Source organism: Quercus lobata, chromosome 2 (assembly GCF_001633185.2).
Source record: "Quercus lobata isolate SW786 chromosome 2, ValleyOak3.0 Primary Assembly, whole genome shotgun sequence".
In the NCBI taxonomy this organism is placed as follows: Eukaryota; Viridiplantae; Streptophyta; class Magnoliopsida; order Fagales; family Fagaceae; genus Quercus; species Quercus lobata.
Window position 1 is genome coordinate 71,011,516 of NC_044905.1, and position 12,867 is coordinate 71,024,382.

The following is a 12,867-nucleotide window of genomic DNA, read 5'->3' on the forward strand; positions in this document are numbered from 1 at the left end:
AATATATAAATTAAATTCACTAAAAAGAGAAGAAAATAACATGGGAGGGGGGTAAAGTTGCAAAAAAAATAAGTAAAAGCTTCGTAATTTTGGTGGGTCACGGACTCACGGGGGCAATTGGTCGCCCCTTTCTACACCCCTGGCGTCGCCATTGTTAATAAGCCAAATACGAATTTAATTAGAGGCATCAATATTGTTTAGGAAAGGACATGTTAGTGTATTAAAATAAGTTCACCGTTCGCTCAAGGACAAAATAAGGATTTAATTGGCTATAGTATTTAATAATGAGTGAGGTGAGATTAGGATGGTTTTATGTTCAAATCTTATTATGAAATACTTATATATATATATATATATATATATATAAAACAAACATTATTAAATATTAGAAAACAACAAGATTTCTATTTTTCATTGGTTGTGTAAACAGTAGTGGGGGCTCTAGAATTGTTTTTCTAGAGGTGTCATTAAAAAACTTAAATTAATAATAATTTAGTAAAAAGAGAATTTGAATTTATCGAATTATCGACAAGAAAAATGCAAATATATGAAGGTTTTTTTTAGAAGAAATATATGAAATTTTACCATTTCCTTTTAAAAGTTTTCATATTCCAAAATAGTTACATGATAGTTCATTATTAATTGTCATTATTTATTATTAATGTAGATAGGTGTGACAATTTTATTTTCTGAAGTTTGTATAACATTTTTATTTTTATTCAGTTGTTATTTCCTATTTGTTGTTGCTTTTATAAAAAAATATTTCATTGTTTTTATAAAAAATAGAGTAAATTGCAAAACACACCCTTGAAGTTTGGGAACGTTTAGATTTTACACCCTAATGTTTCAAAAATTAAATTTTACACCCTAAAGTTACATTCTGTTTGCATTAACAACCCTTCATGTTAGTTTTTGCTGACATATCTATTAAGTGCCACGTAAGTTTATGAAGTGTACTAATGATTCAATTGAAACACAACATGTGATTTTTTATTTTTTTTTTGAGAAAAAAATGCGTGGATTTAATTTTACATCTCAAATAAATATCCTAAAAACTTTAAATTATTTCTACCAAACTATTAAATAATTTAATTCTATCTTTTACCTCAAAAAACACAATAATTTAATTAATTATTTTTTTTACCTGATAGGATGAACAAACCCAGAAAATAAAAAATGACAAACACTAGTGAACAACCTAGAAAAATAAAAAACGAAGAACACGATGAACAAACCAGAAAAATCAAACACCAAAATTCAAACCAACAAAAAAACAAATTACCACAGTAGATTCAAACATAGAAAAACACAACCATAAGATTAGAATGAAGAAATAATCAAACCTAGGAAAATTGAAATAAATGTAATGAACAAGAATGTTGGGAAAAAAAAAAAACCAAATGAGCATTTTCCTTTCGATCTCAATTGATGAGATCTAAGAGCACTTCGCCGAATAACCCAATCCATAGCCATCAGGGCACAACAACCCATTTACCCACTAACTGTCGTGACCCATCAAAACAAAGCCAAAATGCCCATCACCCACTCTTCTCTAGTGTTCGCCAAGCCACCGATGAGAGACCATGATTTTAGATATGGGCTTTTCAATCTCAATGTCAATCTCCTAGCCATCAATCTTTGAAACCACCACCAAATTGAGATGAGTAGTGATAGTGAGGCCTGAGATGAGTAGTGATAGCGAGGCCCGAGAGAGCAAGGAAGAAGTTGAAGAACTTGGGGATGAAATGAAAGGCCGATGATCCTGAGTAACCACAGTAGCCATAGTAGCTCAGCCCTTTGTGATTTTTGTTTTAGTTTAGTTCTTTTATTATTTTGATAGTTTCTATGGCCAATGTGGGTATTAATTGAGATTGTACTGGGTTGGATTTGATGTTAGGAATTTTTGGGATGCCCAGAAAATGTTAAAGAAAAAATATTTGAACTATTTTATTTTTTGTTTTAAGTTTATGTGACTTTGAATTTTAAAGAATTTAATTTTAATTATTTAAAAGTGTTTTTGGTTATTTATTTGAGATGGAATAATTAAAATAGGTAAGTCCACGTGTCATGTTTCAATTGGATCATTAGTATACATCATAAGCTTATGTGACACTTAACAGACATGTTAGCAAAAACTAACGGGAGGGGTTGCTAATGCAAACAGAATATAACTTTAGGGTGTAAAATTCAATTTCTAAAACGTAAGGGTATAATATTCAAACACCCTCAAACTTTAGGGGTGTATTTTACAATTTACCCTAAAAAATATTTTAAACTAAATGACAAAAATAAACCTAATGGCATTGTATTAATTATTGACCCATATAGCCACATTCATTTATACATAAATAATATACTAAGTGTCTACTTAACTAATCAAATACTTGAAACATCATTTAATTTTTTAAAAATATACACACACATAACAAATTCTATAAAGTTATATTATATTTATAATATACACACACATATTCACACACATCACAATTCACAAAAATAATATTATGAAAAAATAAATAAATAATGCATACAATTAGTATCACACACATACATAATATAAATTTATAATAAAGAGATATACTGGTTTAGATAGTTAAAGTTAAACAAAAAAAAAGAGATGAGATGAGATTCATGAGAATGAGATTCAAAATCAAATCAAAGAGAGAAAGTGAGAGTATTCTATGTTGTTTTTGGTTTTGAAATCAGCTGATCAGTGTTGTTATTTGGTTTTGGATTGGGCTGTTAATAGGGAGTGCAAAAATACTTCTAAGTGTAAATCAAACTAATAGAACAAATATATTATATATATATATATATATATATATTTATATATGTATGTATATGTAAATAATATTTTTTAACTTCCAAGTCAGGGGTTCATTGAAACCCTGAAGATAACGTACAGTAGCCCCTGGTATACACCCTTTGGTTCTATAACCTTGTACATATGAGTTTGTGCAGATCGAGAAACAGAAGCAAGAATAATACAAGTTACTAAGGGATTGTAGTGCTTAAATTTGAAGTAATACACTGGATGATGCCATGATTGTGTCAAATCTTCGTCTGCTTTGGTAGGGTATGCTAGCTGTCAATAAAGAGAGCAAACAAAGTTGGTGTAAATCACTGGCATTTTCATGCCATGTCAGGATAAAGCATTTTAGTCCAACATTTCCCCTCATCACACAGGAAAATAAAATGAAGTATCACAATCTTTCTTTGTCAATACTGCACTTGGAAAACTTGACAAGACACAAAATATGGTTTCAGGCTTTCGGCATCTTGGGCATCAAGAAAAAACTGTTTGTCTGAAATCTGTTTATTTGCATATGCTGAATTCAATTACAAGTGCGTACAAAGATTACTTATGGCATCAAGAAAAAGCTGTTTGTTTGAAAAGCTGACAACATTTATGATCTATGTGGATGGAAGAGAGGGATGGAGAATAGAGGGGAGAAGGCTCGGTTCAAAATTATCTTATTTTCAATCAATTTTATTTTGTTCCCCTCCACTCTTTTTCTCTCTCCCTTCAATCCAAATCGACCTTTATTGAATTCACGGAATAGAAAAAATAAAATAACAATGTCTAGTTACATCCTCTCATATCAAATTCATTGAAAATATGTATAGAATGAGACGTTTCACCAATGACCTTTAAATAAGATATACCGTAATGTCAAGTTGTCAATAATTTAAGACCCCTGTGATATAATCTCTGCTATTCACTCAACATTCACAAATTGCACACACATTACACATAACAAGACATGAACAACACCAAATTAAATATTATACAGATTGATTAAAACCCCAGCCTAGAGAAGAGAATCTGATTCCAATTTTAGAATCAAGAAAAAGCTAGAATAAGCGCTATTAGTACTCTAGTAATTCCATGGAATCAGAATTCTCCTCTTTCTACAAAAGAAGAAAAAGGAGGAAGATAACAAGTATATAAGAATCCATGTTTTGCATAAATTTTTTTGTTGTTGTCATATATGACATTTTCTTTTCTCTTCCTTTTCATTCTTCTCTATTTAGTTCATTAAAATGTTGTTATACCAGAATAATATAATTCAAGCAGGGAAAGTTTACACCAAAGATATATTGATCATGCATGCTTTTGGTGATTTAGAGACTCAATGTGATATTGGCACGGCTCAATCAGATCAAAGGACTCAAACCATTGAGAGCTATGATTTGATTGAGCCATGCCAACATCATGAACTCCACCAAGTATAGCCAAAGTATGAAAAAGGTAAATAATTAAATTAAACTCCATAAACGTCTAGCCTCTCCTTCAATGTCAATGCATGTATTCATGTTGGAAGCATGAATGAAAGTAGAAGCTTTCGATCTTTGCCGCGACACCGGACTTGATGAGAATGCGAAGCAAGAAAACACACACACACAAAAATAAAAAATAAAAGAAGAAAAGAAAAGAAATTACCAGAATCAACAAAGGTGATTCACTGATTCTACACACGAAACAACAAGGGGAATTAAGCTGTTGAAAATGAGTAGTACTAAAAGAGATCAGAATGGATTTGCCTTATATAGGAAATTGAGGGAGTTCTGTACACCAAAAATTCGTTAATTTGATTTCTTGGATGGTGATTGATGCAGTGACCAATGAGAAAAATTCATTTTCTTATTTCGTAATTTTCACCTAATGTTGTTGAGAGTTGAGACTATATCTTTCGTTGTACCTAAAGGTCCCACAAATTTTAGATCTTATTTTGATGAATAGTTGTCATCACGTTGTTGTCAGCAAACCATCATCTTTGGTGATTTATTTTCTCGTGAGCAATGCTATAGACACACAAAAAAACTTTATAACTTTTATTATAATTTATCACTTGACAAATTGTGAGTAGTGAAAGTATGGGACCCATTATTTGAGTTTCATCATTCACAACTTGTTATGTGACGAATTATAACATTAGTTGTAAGACTTTTTATGTCCCTAAAATTTTCATTTTCTATATATATAGACCATATCACGCTCACTTATCACTTGGCAATCTTGGAGTATAATATAAAATTTCAAATGATAGCTTTCACTGTTGGCTTTAGTTTTATCTTAGAACCTTAATTTTTATGAAGTCAGATGCAAAATAATTATATATATGTAGGTCGTATTTGGATTTCATGTTTTCACTCACTCATCACTTAAATAGGGTAGACCTTACGCTGAGAAGCTTGTTTGAATTTATTTTCATTTTCAGTTTCTATCAAATGGTAAGTGACCGAAAATGAAAATACATTTTAGATGCATTTGAGTTTTTAATTATGAGTAATGATGATACTATTGTAATTTCACTCATGGGACCCATTGCTCAGTGTCTTGTCTAATCAAACAAAGTCTCTTTCTTATTTTCTTTCTTTCTTTCCTCTTCATGTTCTCACACACGTTCTCTTTCCTTCTTTCTTTTTTGTTTCTTTCTTTCTTTCTTCTTCTTCCTAAATTCTTCTCTTCTCTTTTCTTTCTCTCTTTCTTCTTCACACCGATTCTTCTCATAGTTTATTCTTTCTTTTCACACCGATTCTTCTCTTAGCTTATTCTTTTTTTCTTTCTTTATTCACACCCGCTTCTCCCATTTGGGGTTTGTGATTTGTGTTTAGATTGGGTTGTGCTTTTTGGGCTTGATTTTTGCGTTTAGAGTTTATGGGTTTTATGGGGTTGTCGGTTGTGGTGTTGAAGGTGGTGGTGGTGGTGGTGGTAAATCTGCTATGGTGGATGGGTTTGGATTTATTGTGATTTGTGTAGTGGTCGGCGGTGGTAGGAAATGGGTGGTTGGGTTGTCGGTGGTGGTAGAGGCGGGGTGGCTAGGTTGTCGGTGCTGGTAGAGGTTTTTTTGTCTCAACTAGAGTGGGATGTTCACGCGGGTAAGTATGGACCATTCTGACTCAACAGATGTGTGAGCTCCACCATTTTAAGTAATAGTTCAGTTTTTAAGATGAAAACTGAATCAAATATTTAAGCCAAACACATTGTTGGATAAGTCTGGAGAAAAAATAGAGAATTAAGATATGAGTTAGTGTTTTGAGGGATGGGAATTGAATTTTGAGAATTGAGTTTTGAGTGATTCTCAAAACCAAACAGGCCCTTAGTTTCTTCCTTTTTTGGGTCAAACAATAAAAAAGTGGTCATTAATCCCATCATTTTATACCCTCCTTGTCAATTAAAATTTTTTTGTAAATATAATTATTCAATTGAATTTTCTACTTCCTGTTAGACCAAATATGAGTTTGGAAAGAATATAATTAAGGTCAAAACCCAATAATATAAGCTTGAATGTTTACGGTAGATTATTGTAGCCATCATTAAAGATCTTGGGAAGGTAACGACCAGATCCTTAAGATATAAATAAAGGTCTCATTCAATAAAGAAACATGACGAACAAGCGAACAAACCTGAAAACTTATTTAGAGGACATAACATAACACTCTTCAGAGACCATTTAATAGGAATTAGTCTCTTAGTTTTTTAGGCCTATGAGATCTTCATATATAGTATGCTTGTAAGTTTATGTCCTGATACTTATATTTGTGAATATTTTAAAGTTTAATGCGATTTGTACATGCATGTTTAAGGTAATTTGATTTGTATGACTGTCCATTTCAATGCAAGCAACCACAATCACAATCACAATCACAAAAACTAAAATTAATTTATTTGTTCAAGCAAATCCTTTCTATTTTTCGCGGAATGTGTGATACATGACATTTATTTTATTTTTTAATGTTATATGTTTTACATTTAAATAAAAATATGAGGAAATTAGAAAATTTGACTAGAGAGAATCTGATCTCGTGGGAGAAATTGTATAATTTTAAAGAGACATTTTTTATTATTCACCAATAATGATAGAAATACCATATATTAAGGATGCTTTTTTTGTTCAACTAATAAAGCTACTTGAACTTATATAATATTAAAAAGGGTAAATTTCACTAACTACCCTTGAGGTTTGGACAAATACCAAGGAGGTCTAGAAGATTACAAAACTGACCCTTTCAGTCCCTAAGTACAAACAAACTCTAACACCATTAACCTCAGTCCTTTCATCCCTTTCTTTGACTATCTCTCTTCTCTTTCTTGACTGATAACTTTCTCAGTAAACAAACAGGGAAAGAAAATGCGTAAATGGATTCAACAAAAATCACAAAACCATCAAGAACCGTGACAAAAACAATCAGCTTCTCAATTCAAAATCCTAATCCAAAACCAAACCCAATAAATCAAAACCTTTCTTAACTAAAAACCGAAAACATCTTCTCAATTTCACAAACACTACTCACTCCATCACCAAAACCATTTTCCTTACCAATGGCTCTCAATATCGACATCTTCATCAGAAAGAGAAAACCTTTGCTTAAACCACAGGAAGCCCATAAAACCTTTGCTCAAACCAAAGCAAATCCACCTCGCTGATCCAAACCAAAATCCATAAACCTTCACCGACCCACTGTTGATCCAAACCAAAATCACAAACCTCCATTGTCGACCCATAACCGATCCAAACCAAAATCACAAACCTCCACCACCAACCCACAATTGATCCAAACCAAAATCCACACCTCCTCTACTGACCTACAAATAACCTAAACGCCGACGCCGATCCACACTAAAACCCATGAATCACTGCTAACCCATAATACGTCATCAACCAAAGACCACAAGAACAAACACTGATCCACACCAAAACCCACGAACACCACTTACCCACACCATGACGTCTTCGCGAAGACCACGAGAGAGAGAAGAAAGGGATGAGAGAGTCAAAGAGAGGCATGAGAGTGGAAGCAAGATGAGGAAGTCAGAGAGAGTGAGAAGAAAGAAGGACGAGAGAAGAAAGGTTTGGGGGTGAGAGAGAGAAACTAAAAATAAATAACGGCATTAGAGTCTGCTTGGACTTAAGGATTGAAATGATCAATTTTTAAATCTTTTGAACCTCTTGGGTATTTGTCCAAACCTTAGGGATAGTCATTGAAACATTCCCTATTAAAAAATATAGCATTGTTTTAATTTTGAAATATTTTATAATATTCAAGTTGTATGCAGGTGGCATTTAAGTAAATAGGAAGGAAATATTAATGACATGACAGGTAAGAGCAATATTGTTAGACCAAACTATGGCATTTATGGCGGTAAAGGATCACTGGAAGACAGAAAGTTGGGCATGGAATGGGTGTGTTGGGGCCCAATTAAAGGACATTACGATGAAACAATGATTCTAGGGAAGGTAGAACATAGACCTAGACTAGACCGACAAAAGGCCCAAAAAAAAACAACGTAGAATTGAAGTCAAGTATAAACCACGAACCGCAGTACAAATTACACTGCAGCCAACATGTGCCATGAATTGTATGCCTTCAAGACCAAACAACCAACGTCTTTGAAAACTTTATGCTTTGATAATTGATAGAGATGACTGACACCCCATCACATTGCTCTAGGAGGTGGCATATGTTGCTGGATATGGCAATACCGATTAGGATTTTTTGACTTGATTCAACTCGATCTGAAAAATATTTGATTTAAATCTAATTTTTTTTATTCGAAGCAAAAATAAGTTGATCCGTGACTCGACTTTTTTTTTTAGGTCAATCCAACCTGACTTGAACTATTTTTAATTTTTTTTTTTGGTAGAAAAATAATAAAATTAAGACAATATTGGTTTAGTTGTTTGTTATGAGTTTTAAGGAAATAATTGGAATATTTACATAACTGCATGTAAATTAATTGAAAGATGAATGGTTAAGCATTCTGTAATGAGTAAAGATTTTTAAATATCAAATAGCAAAATATATCAAGGAAGTCAATACCGTATCGGAGGCTGTATCAATTTGGCCAGCGGTACGATATATTTTGGGTACCGGTCAATACCAGTGTACCGTTTCGGGATTACCGCTAATATATATATATATATATATATATATAATTTTAAAGTGACAAATTCTATATAAATTAATAAATATATTTACATTTCAATTTTTTACCTCTTTTGTTCAAATATTTTAAGCTAATGCCTAGCCCATTTCACTACTCAATATAATTAAAAAAAAAAAAATTAAACCATAATAAGACTTCTGAGTGGTCAAAAAGAAAAGAATAGTAAACTGTAAACAAGGGGCAGATAAACCACGTTGGTTTGTCCACCCCTTAATAACTTTTGTTGAATAATAATTTTTTTTTAAAAAAACCTTTCAGTAAGAAGCAGAAAGTGGTAGGTGTAAAAAAGGTGGAAGTCATCTTGAACTCTGTCATCTGGGTTTCTCTGCTAACATTTTGTTTAGAAACCCAGAAATGCCAAAAGAAAGAGAGTGACAACGAGGAAGAGAAGAAAACTCAAGAAGCTACTATGCGATGGCAGCGAGCTCAAGCCTCAAGATCTAACAATATTTCACTGGTGGATGAAGGTTCAACAATGGTGAAGAGGCACTGTAAGTAGCAATTTTTTTTTATGAAAACCCATTTCAGTTTGAATCGGTCTGGAATGAAGATACCGCCCGAAAAGCACCGGAATCCGCCGAAATGGCCGAAACACACCGATATTTAAGACGGTACGAATCAACCCAGTTTCTGTACCGGTCCAAGCACCGGCACGAAAAATTCTGGCCGTACCGACTGGTATGGTACAGAATTAACTTCCTTGAAATACATGCCAAGATAATCTGGTTACAGTAGAGTTAAGAATATAGATTTAAAATTGTAGACATGTGTGAGAAACATTCATAAGTGTGAAAATAGTGAAGCCAAAGTATCAAATTAGCATAAATTATGAATGTTTAGACCTATTTTTTTAACAATTTATGTCCAAAATAAATTATAATATTTCCTAGAATGTGTTTTGCTTAACAATGATATGATATTCATAAAAGAGACCATGCATAAATAAGTAAATAATCAAACTTGAATGTATATCTCAAATTAAAATAGAGTGCCAACTATAATTGATAATAGATTATAAAATTAATTTTCAAGATTGTAAATTTCTTATATGTTTTTATTCTTTATTAAATGAGTTATCTAATAAGTCATTTGTAATTTTGTTTTATATTTTGGGACGTTGATATTGTGTAGAAATAAAACTTGTGTATTTGTTTTACTTATTTTTGTGTTATTTTGTTTTAGATAGCAATGTTAGGATTTGTATAATTTAAAAATTATTGAATAAGTATTAATAAGTTTAACTTTGTTCATTCTTGATATAAGTGGTGAATTCAAAGTAATGCATTTTATATCAAATAATTTGTTACATGACTTTCCAAATGGCAAATACATATTGATAAGCCAAAAATGTATTGACCCATTGTGATAAATTAACCAATTAATTTAGCCAAGTGAATTAATTAAGTTAATTACATGCAAAACGCGTGATAGCATAAACAAATCATCAAATAACTAAATATGTAGCGGAAAATAAATTTGACATGGTGATTTGTTTACGAATGAGGAAAACCTACACGGCAAAAACCCCATTGGGTGATTTTAAGGTCATTACTCTTGAGAATCTACTATTATCAAAATAAGCAGTTACGTACAAGTAAAGGAATCCCAGTACCTTATACCAACCTACAGTTGGACCCTTACCCCAATACCCAATTGAACTTGTTCTATAGTAACAATCTCTCCTTGTAATGCACGGCTCCTAGTACGTGACTAACTAATTGCGCGGATCCTAGTACACGACTTTAATCACCAACTAGAGAAGGTTGTTGGCTGCAAAATTCTTCAGTTCATCACACGATGAAGATTGAGAAAATACTTGGTCACAAAATCTTACGGTGTACAAACACACAGTTTCTTCACAAGAAAGATGAACTAGGGTAAATTATGTCTCCGGTCACAATTTGCTTGAACAAACTTTGCTCAACATTTGTGCAACTTGTGTCACCTTTTACGATTCTTAAAATAATCATTTTATATGTATAGGGTTGTAAGAAAAGAAAGCCCAAACATACAATCACGGATTGAATAAAAACAGTCCTGAAAAATTGAATTTCATAAACCTCGACAGATACCCTATCTGTCAAGCTGCTGTCGAGCCACAGGTTTCAACAGCTCTACAGGTCTTGATAGATAGCTAGCTGTCGAGGTTTAATGAACAACATTTTTCACACTTGAATCTTGGATAGACTTGCATGCCTTCAATACTTAAACTTGAAACAAAGTTTCTTGGAGTATTAAACACATCCTAAATCTACCCAAATACAAGTGAAGTGCGTTTTGTCAAAGGATTAACCAATTATATAAAATAGTGACATATGTTCCTAACTAGGGGTGTGCAAAAAACTGATGAACCAAAAAAACGGGTCAAAATCGATTGAATCGAGTTCAATTTTTCGATTCGGTTTCGGTGCTGGATTTTTTAAAACCGAAATCGACCGAACCGACCGATATATATATATATATATGTATATATTTATGTAACTTTAAGAAGTAAATGATTAGTAGCTTAGTGGTATGCTTCCTGCGTTTTGGCTAACTGATCCCTAGTTCGAGCCTTCGCGCGTGGGTTTTGCTATTTAATTTTTTAAAACCCTAATAGTGGCATGATATAAATACCTTCTTTTCTTTTCTTTAGCCATCCCCTTCCCCAAATTTCTATGTCTCCTCTCTATCCTTCATGATTCATTCAACTTAGCGCCTCCTCATTCTTTTTTTTTTTTTTTTTTTTTTTCTCTCTCTCTCTCTCTCTCTTTCTCTGAGTCCATGCCCTCCTATTCTTTTCTTTTCTTTTCTTTTCTTCAACTGTCCCCTTCCCCAAATTTCTGTGTCTCTTCTCTCTATCCTTCACGCTTTAGCGCCTCTTCTTCATTCTTTTCTTTTTTTTTTTCTTTTTTTTTCTTTCTTTCTTTGAGTCCCATAGTCCTTTCTTCAGCCGCCCCCTTCCCCAATTTTCTATGTCTCTCTCTACCTTTCTCGGCGTTCTCGCTTCAGCGCCTCCTCATTTTTTTTTTCTCTAAGCCCATGGACCATGGCCATGCCTCTCTCTTCTCTCTGAGTCACATATCTTTGTTCTTTATTGAAAAATCACTATAGAGACATATGGTGGTAGGCTCAAGCATGGTGTTAGGCTCCTGCTATGATGCGGCAAAGGTAAAGTTCTGTGTGGACCCTTTTGCTAATTCAAAATATTTTCAATTTTATGTTGGAATCTGTGTGTAAATTGTTGAACAAATATTGTTGGAAGTTTTTCTTTCTCTGTTGTTCTGATTTGTTCAACATCTCTCTCTGTTGCTCAATTGCTTTTTTTTTTATATGTGATTAAAGTTAGGGACTTAGGGTTTTGAAAATCCCTCTTTGGAAAACCAAAAACTGACCGAAACCGATTGATTTCCAGCCATTTCGGTTGGTTTCGGTTGAGAATTTCACAAACCGAAATATTCGGTTTCAGTTGGCCATACCTATGAAATCCAATCGAAATCAAATTGAGCACACCCCTACAAACTTTGCTCAACACTTGTGCAACTCGTGTCACCTTTTACAACTCTTAAAATAATCCTTTTATATGTATAGGGTTGTGAGAAAAGAAAGTCCAAACATACAATCACGGATTAAATGAAAAACAGTCCTAAAAAACTGAATTTCATAAACCTCGATAGATACCCTATCTGTTAAGCTGCTGTCGAGCCACGGGTTTCAACCGCTCTACAGGTCTCAATAGATAGCTAGCCGTCGAGGTTTAATGAACAACACTTTTCACACTTGAATCTTGGACAGACTTGCATGCCTTCAATACTTAAACTTGAAACAAAATTTCTTGAAGTATTAAACACATCCTAGATCTACCCAAATACAAGTAAAGTGCGTTTTGTCAAAGGATTAGCTAATTACATAAAATAGTGACATATGTTCCTAAC